Source organism: Rutidosis leptorrhynchoides, chromosome 5 (genome assembly GCF_046630445.1).
Source record: "Rutidosis leptorrhynchoides isolate AG116_Rl617_1_P2 chromosome 5, CSIRO_AGI_Rlap_v1, whole genome shotgun sequence".
Taxonomy (NCBI): Eukaryota; Viridiplantae; Streptophyta; class Magnoliopsida; order Asterales; family Asteraceae; genus Rutidosis; species Rutidosis leptorrhynchoides.
Genome location: NC_092337.1, coordinates 41,769,709 through 41,779,107, shown reverse-complemented (window position 1 = coordinate 41,779,107; position 9,399 = coordinate 41,769,709). Strand labels below are relative to the sequence as shown.

The window sequence follows — 9,399 nt, the reverse complement described above, 5'->3', positions numbered from 1 at the left end:
CTTAGACAAATAAAAACCAACACAGTAGGGGATATTAACAAAGCCTCTTGGGTCTCGAATACACTTAAGGTAGAATAAATCATGTAAGGTCATTTTCTCCTTGTTGTGACCTCTCTGTGTAATCGAGTTAGCCAGATATCTATGAATTATACGAAGCTCGGCTCTGTGAATATGTAAGTAGGTGTGTGTTCCTGCCCGCCCAAAAACATTATAATCTGACATACACCTCCAGACGGCGTTAGCATCAAAATTCCTATCTACCCTTTCACCATGATAAATCAAATTCATACAATTGGGTAGTAGTAATTCAGCGGGCGTATATATCTGTAAAGCCCTGGCCATGTCCAGCATGGACATCCTGTACATCCTACGGCCAAGTATAAATCTAAGAAAACTTCTATCATCTAATCTAACTACATCCGCATTAAGTGAAATAGTACTCATAAGCTCAACACGCCATTCCTTATATACAGGCCTACGAATGGTGAATAAACATTCCCAATCGGGAAAAGAAGAGCTGCCATACCTTTGGATCAAATGCTGTCTAACTGAGTTAGTTAGTTGGACCCTTTCCAAAGGCTCCCAAACGATTACCCTCGGCACTTCTACATTTTTCGTTACCAATTTGAATTTGTTACATTGATATGTCGGATAATCTCTCCAACTTCGATCAAATCTCAGATTAGGATGCAACTGTTCTTCATGAATCGTTGGGTGTTGTACTATCAGATGCATCGGAAATACTACGTAGGCATCAATATATTCTTGTTGCGAATCATAATAAGGTACGTGTTGATCAGGTTGTTGTTGTTGTTGTTGTTCCTGTTGTTGCTCCTATTCAGGTTCATATTGCATTTCTGGTTCAGGTTCTGGAGCAGGTTGTCTAGATGATGATGATGCACCATCAGTATTAGTAAATCTCTGCAAAACACATTAAACACAAATTTTGTTCATCCAAATATACATTAGTGTTAGCAAAATAACAACTTGAAACAATTACAATAACATGTTCAATCAAAATTAAACTTATACACATTTTCACCATTTTTACAATTCTACACTTTTTCAAATAAGCATATATGAAAATGCTTACAAAGTTCATAAGCATTCAACTCAAGTAACATGTTAAAATAACCATTACTAGCAATTAAACAAGTTTCAAATGGCATTTACATCAATTTAATCAAGTTCATGAATTTTGTACCTAAAAAGCCCACTTTAATTCTCAAAAATCATGTTTAGGATCAAAGTTTGGATCATTTAGCTACCTAAACATGTTACACTACTTAATTTAGCAATAATTCATGACAAAAATCGGCCATAACCTGTTTATATCAAAAAGCCCCAAATTGCTCAAGAACACAAACCCTAGATTCCTAAAATTTTTGAAATTTTTGGCTTCAAATTATGTTAAATAGCATCAATCTAGGTTATACATGCATAATATACTAACAATGTAACTCTAATTACACTAAAAATTAACAAAATCAAATTAGGTAAATTATAGCTCAATAACAATAAAAATCAAATTTAAAGAGGTTTAGGGGTGTAATTGTTACCCTTCTTGATAAACTTCTTATCAAATTCATGATTAGAGCGGATTATAGCAAGAAATTTGGTTGATTTTGGTGAAAAATTGATGAAAATTGAGAGGATTTGGGAGTAAGTTCGTATGTATGTGTGTGTGGTTATGAAGAAACAGAGCAGCTCGTTGAGCATTTGTTCCTGACCAGTTTTTGGGCTTCATGCGATCGCATGCTTTTTTCAAAGGAACCCCATGCGATCGCATGAGGTCTAATATTTTTTTTTTATAAAAACCTTGTACTAATTAAAATAAAATAATTAATTAATTTTAAAAATTTGTTTCTTTTACGAATGAGGGCGTTTCGGATTGTTGTCCTAGTCCGTCCCTCGACAAAATTTTTAAAATTTATCATTTTTAAGCGTGGTTTTAAAAGCAAAGATTTTTGAGTTTTTTTAATGTTTTTGGCATACTTTAATTCAATAAGATTAAAAATAATGATAATAAAAGTTCTCGTCCCTCCCTCGGGTAAAGCAATTTCGGTTCAACGACCTAGTTTTCAACTCACGACGAATTTTAAATATCAAATTTTTAACTTAACGAAATAAAGTAAATTTTATTTTTAAATTCACACCAAACTAAAATTTAAAATGCATATAATTAAAAATTAAAAATTCACACCAAATTTATATTATATTTTTGTTTTTATACATACAAACTTATATTAAAATTATTAATTTTTTTTTTCAAATATTTATAAACTTAAATATATTGATTTAAAAAGATGTACAATATTAATTTAATTTTTATATATTAATTTTAAAAACATGGTAAAAATAAAATTAAAAATCTTTTTGGTCTTTTATCCCACTTTAATCAATCAAATATTATCAAAAATATACGCCCCTCTTTTTGGTAAAGTAATTTCGGCTATATTACCTAGTTTTACTCCTGACGAATTTCTGAAATATTTTGGGTTGATTGATTAAAGATATTTATACCTTAAGAATAAACGGTAAATTTCGTAGTGATGTAATAAATTTTTATATGATATCAATAATTTCGGTTACGCATACCTAATTTTATTGAATACCAGTTTAATACTTTATAGCGAACGATTCAGCGTTTATTATCAAAAGGTTAAAAGCAATAAAAAAAATAAAAACTGTACATACTTACCTGTGAGAAAGAATTTTCAGAGACCTGCTTTAGCTGACTCATAGGAGAGTCGTGTGATTTGATTTTCCATAGCTACGTAAGCATAACCTCGAATCTTCAATATCTTTTCTTCTAAACATATGAACGGTCCTTCTCTGCATAGAGTAACAAATTCGGTATTTGAATATGTTTGATTATTTGAACATTTACCTTCGTGTGACCATTTTTCGCATTTATAACATCTTTCAAGGTGTCGTGCTCTTCTTTTTGTTGCGGATTTTGATTTTTCTTTACCAAAATGTATCTTATGATGATCTTTTCTGAGTTCTTTTCTTACTCCGTCCATTTTGCCTCTTATGAATGATACCAGTTCACTCGGAAGTGTGTCATTATTACGTTTAGTAATCATAGCATGTAGCATTAGACCATGGTTCAGATCAAAGGAATTCTTCATCTCGTAAAACCTAAAAAAATAAAAATTCAGAATGGGGGGAGAAGACTAGTTCTTTAGGGTCTGCTAGGGAAAGACCATTCAGATTCCATTCTCGAAAACTACACGAAAACAGAATATCTAACTCTAACAGAAATATATATTACCCTAAAAAGATTCGAACCTTCCCACACTTAGTTAGCTGTGGTGCCAAAATTGTGATTAACTTCCTCTTCAACTTCCATTAGATTATCTATGTAATGTTTAACTCTGTGACCATTAACTTTAAATTCAATTCCATTTAAATTTATTAATTCTACTGTTCCGTACGGGAAAACTCTTTTGACTATGAATGGTCTAGACCATCTTGATTTCAATTTTCCAGGAAATAGCTTGAATCGTGAATTGAAAAGAAGAACTCTATCTCCTTCTTTAAATTCTTTTGAACTTCTGATTCTTTTATCATGCCATTTCTTTGTTCTTTCTTTATAGATTAACGAATTTTCATATGCTTCATGTCTTAATTCGTCTAATTCGTTTAGTTGACTTAACCGTAGACGTCCGGCTTCATGTAAATCAAGATTACATGTCTTCAAAGCCCAAAATGCTTTATGGTCAATTTCTACTGGAAGATGACATGCTTTTCCGTAAACGAGTCTAAAAGGTGTGGTTCCAATTGGAGTTTTGTACGCTGCTCTAAAAGCCCAGAGTGCATCCTCCAATTTTATGGACCATTCATTCGGATTTGATCCTACAGTTTTCTCTAGAATACGTTTTAAAGCTCGGTTGGTATTTTCAACTTGTCCACTTGTTTGTGGATGATAAGTGGTTGAGATTTTATAAGTTACTCCATATCTTTTGAGAACTTTCTCAAGTTGATTATTACAAAAATGTGTACCCCGATCACTTATTAAAGCTTTCGGTGTTCCGAACCTTGCAAAAAGACGTTTTAAGAAATTGACTACAACTCGTGCATCGTTAGTCGGGAGATCTTGTGCTTCCGCCCATTTAGATACATAATCAATGGCAACGAGAATGTAGAGATTATTATGAGATTTTGGAAATGGACCCATAAAGTCAATACCCCAAACGTCAAATACTTCACATACTTGAATGACATTTTATGGCATTTCATCACGTTGACTTATTTTTTCGGCCCTTTGACAAGGATCGCAGGATTTGCAAAGAAGGTGTGCGTCTTTGAAAATTGTAGGCCAATAGAATCCAGCATCGTAAACTTTTCTTGCTGTGAGTTGAGGCCCATAATGCCCTCCTGTTGGTCCTGTGTGACAATGGTTTAAGATTTGACTGGCTTCATCTCCGAATACACATCGGCGTATTATTCCATCGGGACAACTTTTAAACAAATGTGGATCTTCCCAGAAATAGTGTTTTATATCACTAAAGAATTTCTTTCGTTTTTGGTACGACAACCCTTTTTCAAGGATTCCACATACTAAGTAGTTTGCATAGTCTACAAACCATGGAATTTCACTATAATCTATCTTCAATAGATATTCATCAGGAAAGTTATCTTGTACGGCCGATTCATTTAGAACTTCTAATTCAGGATTTTCAAGGCGAGAAAGATGATCAGCGGCGAGATTTTCTGCTCCTTTTTATCTCGGATTTCAATATCGAACTCTTATAAGAGTAAGATCCAACGGATTAATCGTGGTTTGGCATCTTGTTTCGAAAATAGGTATCTAAGAGCAGAATGGTCAGTATAGACCACCGTTTTAGCTAGAACGAGATATGAATGAAATTTGTCAAAAGCAAAGACAATAGCAAGGAGTTCTTTTTCAGTAGTTGTATAATTTGTTTATGCTCCTTGTAATGTCTTACTAGCATAATAAATAGGTTGAAATTGTTTTTCAATCCTTTGTCCTAAAACGGCTCCCATTGCAAAATTACTTGCATCGCACATAAGTTCAAACGGTAGATTCCAATTTGGAGTTATCATGATCGGCACATTAGTGAGTTTTTCTTTAAGAATATTAAAAGATTTGATGCATTCATCTAAAAAGATGAATGGAGCATCCTTTTCTAAGAGTTTATTCATAGGAGTGGCAATTTTAGAAAAATCTTTTATGAAACATCGGTAAAAACCGGCATGCCCTAGAAAACTCCTAACTCCTCTAACATTGGTGGGATGTGGAAGTTTAGCAATTACATCTACTTTAGCTTTATCCACTTCAATTCCTTCCTTTGAAATTTTATGACCAAGAATGATGCCTTCTTTAACCATGAAATGACATTTTTCCCAATTAAGAACTAGATTTGATTGTTCGCATCTAATAAGCATTCGTTCAGGATTAACTAGACATGATTCAAAAGTGTCACCGAAGACTGAAAATTCATCCATGAAAACTTCCATGCATTCTTCTATCATGTCGTGAAAAATAGCCATCATGCACCTTTGAAAGGTTGCAGGAGCGTTGCAAAGTCCAAATGGCATGCGTTTGTAAGCAAAAGTACCATAAGGGCACGTGAACGTGGTTTTCTCTTGATCCTCGGGTTCTATTGGAATTTGAAAATATCCTGAAAAACCATCAAGAAAACAATAGTAACTATTTCTGGCTAATCTTTCCAACATTTGATCAATGAAAGGTAAGGAAAAGTGATCTTTTCTGGTGGCGTCATTTAATTTTCTATAATCAATACAAACACGCCATCCTGTTACAGTCCTAGTAGGAATAAGCTCATTTTTCTCATTTATGATGACAGTCTTGCCACCCTTCTTAGGTATGCATTGAACTGGGCTTACCCATGGACTATCAGAAATTGGATAAATTAAACCTACATCTAGCAGTTTAATAATTTCTTTCTTAACAACATCTTGCATATTAGGATTTAGTCTTTTTGGCGTTGCACATACGTTTTATGACCTTCTTCTATAAGGATTTTATGTGTGCAATATGAAGGACTTATTCCTTTAATATCATGAATCTTCCATGCAATAGCTGGTTTATGAGCTCTTAGCACAGAAATGAGTTGAGATTTTTCATTTTCAGTAAGAGAAGACGATATTATTACAGGTAATTTAGATTCACCATGTAAATAAGCGTATTCCAAATGATTTGGAAGTGGCTTTAACTCTAATGTCGGTGGTTCTTCTATCGATGATTTATATCGATATCTGTCTTCTTCTTTTAGCATTTGAATTTCTTCTGTTATTGGTTCATATCCATTAGCCATAAGTATAGCTAACATTTCAGTTTCATCAATTGGTTCAGTTCCTTCTCCTAAAGAACATTCTCCTATTCCTTGTAATTCTGGAAATTCTTCTAACAATTCTGCATGTGAATCCATAGTTTGAATATAATAACATGTATCATCTACAGATTGCGGTTGTTGCATTGCTCTATCAACTGAAAAGGTAACACTCTCGTCCTCTATACTTAAGGTCAGTTTCTTACCGAACACGTCTATTATTGCTTTGGCCGTGTTTAAGAATGGTCTTCCTAATATGAGAGGAACTCGAGAATCTTTTTCCATGTCTAGAATAACAAAATCTACTGGAAATACTAAAGTACCAACTGTAACTAGCATGTTCTCCATTATCCCTCTAGGATATTTTACTGATCGATCTGCTAGTTGTATGCTTATTCGTGTTGGTTTCAATTCTCCAAGGTCTAGTTTAGCGTATAGTGAATACGGCATTAGATTTATACTAGCACCTAAGTCTGCCAATGCTTCTATTGAACTTAGACTACCCAGAAAACATGGAATCGTGAAACTTCCTGGATCAAATAATTTTTCTGGTATCTTATTTAACAGCACTGCAGAACAATTAGCATTCATAGTAACAGCCGAGAGTTCTTCCATTTTCTTTCTATTTGTGATTAGATCTTTCAAGAATTTAGCATATCTAGGCATTCCAGAAATCACATCAATGAAAGGAAGATTTACATTTATCTGTTTAAACATATCCAAGAATTTGGATTGCTCGGCTTCAAGTTTCTCTTTCTTCATTTTACTCGGGTAAGGAAGTGGTGGTTGGTATGGTTTAACATAAGGTTTATCCTTAATTGTGTTATCTTCATTAACCTTCTCAACTACCGGTTCTTTTTCCTTATCTTGATCAGGTTGTGGTTCTTGTGGAGTAGGAATTGCTTCATCAGAAGTTACAGGTATTTCAGGTGGTTTAAGTGTTGTACCACTTCTTGTGGTAATGGCTTTAGCTGTTTCATTCCGGGGGTTAGCATTTGTATCACTAGGTAGACTTCCCGGTTTTCTTTCACCTATTAACCTTGCTAGGTTACTTACTTCTTGTTCCAGATTTTGAATAGAAGCTTGTTGATTTCTAAATGCTTGAGCATTTTGTTCATTAGTTTGTTTCTGAGATGTGAAAAATTGCGTTTGAGTTTCAACTAGCTTCGTCATCATATCTTCTAAATTCGGCTTTTTATCATCGGTTTGTTGTGGTGGTTTGTTTTGAAAATTAGGTCTTTGCAGGTTGTAAGTATTATTGGATACTTGTTGATTGCTAGGACCTTGTTGGTTGTTGTATGGAATATTTCGGTTATAATTCTGGTTTTGATTGTAAATCGGTCTTGGCGGTTGATAATTATTCTGATAATTATTTCCAGGCCTTTGGTTTATGTATGAAACATTCTCTCTTTGTTCCATTGTTTGTTCAATACTGAGACAATCTTTTGTCAAATGTGGTCCTCCACACTGCTCACAACTAATTCGTATTGAGTGAATATCTTTAGTCATCTTTTCCATTCGTCTCTCGATAGCATCTATCTTTGCGGAAATGGAATCAAAGTCATGGCTAGAATCGACTCTAGCTGCTTTAGATGATCTAATGATATCTTTTTCTTGGTGCCACTCATGTGAGTGGGAAGCAGTGTTATCAATAATTTTGTAAGCGTCAGTTGTTGTTTTCTTCATAATGGAACCACTAGCTGCTATATCGATATCTTTTCTTGTAGTGATGTCGCATCCTTGGTAGAATATTTGTACTATTTGACAGGTGTCTAAACCATGTTGCGGACATCCTCTTAATAACTTTCCAAATCTTGTCTACGCCTCATATAACGTTTCATTTGGCTTTTGTGTGAATGTAATAATTTCTCCTTGAAGTCTTACGGCTTTAGATGCCGTAAAGAATTGTTTAAGAAATTTTTCAACTAAAACGTCCCATGTATCAATCGCCCCTTCAGGTAACGATTCTAACCAATCTTTGGCTTCTCCCTTTAAAGTCCAGGGAAATAACATGAGATATATCTGTTCATCCTCCACTTCTCGGATTTTAAATAAAGTACAGATCCTATTAAAGGTACGAAGATGTTCATTTGGATCTTCCTTCAGCGCACCACTAAATTGGCATTGATTAATTACCATGTGTAAGATTTGTCCCTTGATTTCATAATCTGGCGCATTAATGTCTGGTTGAGTAATTGCGTGACCTTGGCCAGTGCGTTTAGCTCTCATTCGGTCTTCCATACTTAGAGGTTTCAGATTTTCCATGATTGAATTTGTTGAATCTGAATCACTAGAGGATTCTGATTTAATGGGTTGTTCCTCGACAATCTCTGTTTGAATGATTGGTGGTTTCGGAGGAAAGATTAGTGGTTCAAGATCTCTGAATTGTCCCTGAATATCCTCCGGATTCTCAATTGTGAGGTCGGGTTCAAAAAATGGATTATCAGAAATTTGAATTGGAGTACTTGGTCGACTAGATGATGATTCTAAATAAAAATCAACGGCGAAAATATTGGCTAGATGTCTTGATCGAGTTACAGGTGGTGAACGTATAAAAGGTAGTGAACGTTTTGCTCGGTGCATTCACTGAATATCCTATTAGTTATAAAAATAAAAATTATATAAGTTATCAAATTAATAGACTTTTCTAATTTTGCCCACGTTTCGAATAGCCAATAGATGCAGCAGGTAGCCAGGACCCTTTAAATCGGAAGCCCTCAACTCGCCACTAACAAATCCAACTATTACTACGAACCAGAAAATTTTGGATGTCTATCAATTTAACCACTTAAAATAATTTTTCGTTGAAATTTAAAGAAATTTTAGAGAAGAAATAGAAAATTCTATGTCCTAAAAATTAGAGCGGCGAGAAATAAGAAAGAAAAAGAGCGCGTCGAAAAACGTCGAAAAATAAATGGTCGAAAAATAATAAAAAGAACGTAGCGCGTCGAAACTTAAAAGTCTAAAAACTAAGAATTAAAAGTTGCGTCTAAAAATATTAAAGCTTAAAAGAAATTCTATATCCAAAACGGCAATAACTTAGAAAGTAATAAAATCTAAAAACGGCGTCGCAAAA

General features: G+C 34.0%; 1 non-coding gene across 1 annotated transcript; it reads left to right on the top strand.

Moving 5' to 3' along the window:
* Positions 1–8,097: 8,097 nt before the first annotated feature.
* LOC139850834 (small nucleolar RNA R71) lies at positions 8,098–8,204 on the top strand. The gene has a single exon (XR_011760212.1). It is a non-coding gene; the product is annotated as a small nucleolar RNA R71 (small nucleolar RNA).
* Positions 8,205–9,399: the final 1,195 nt, after the last annotated feature.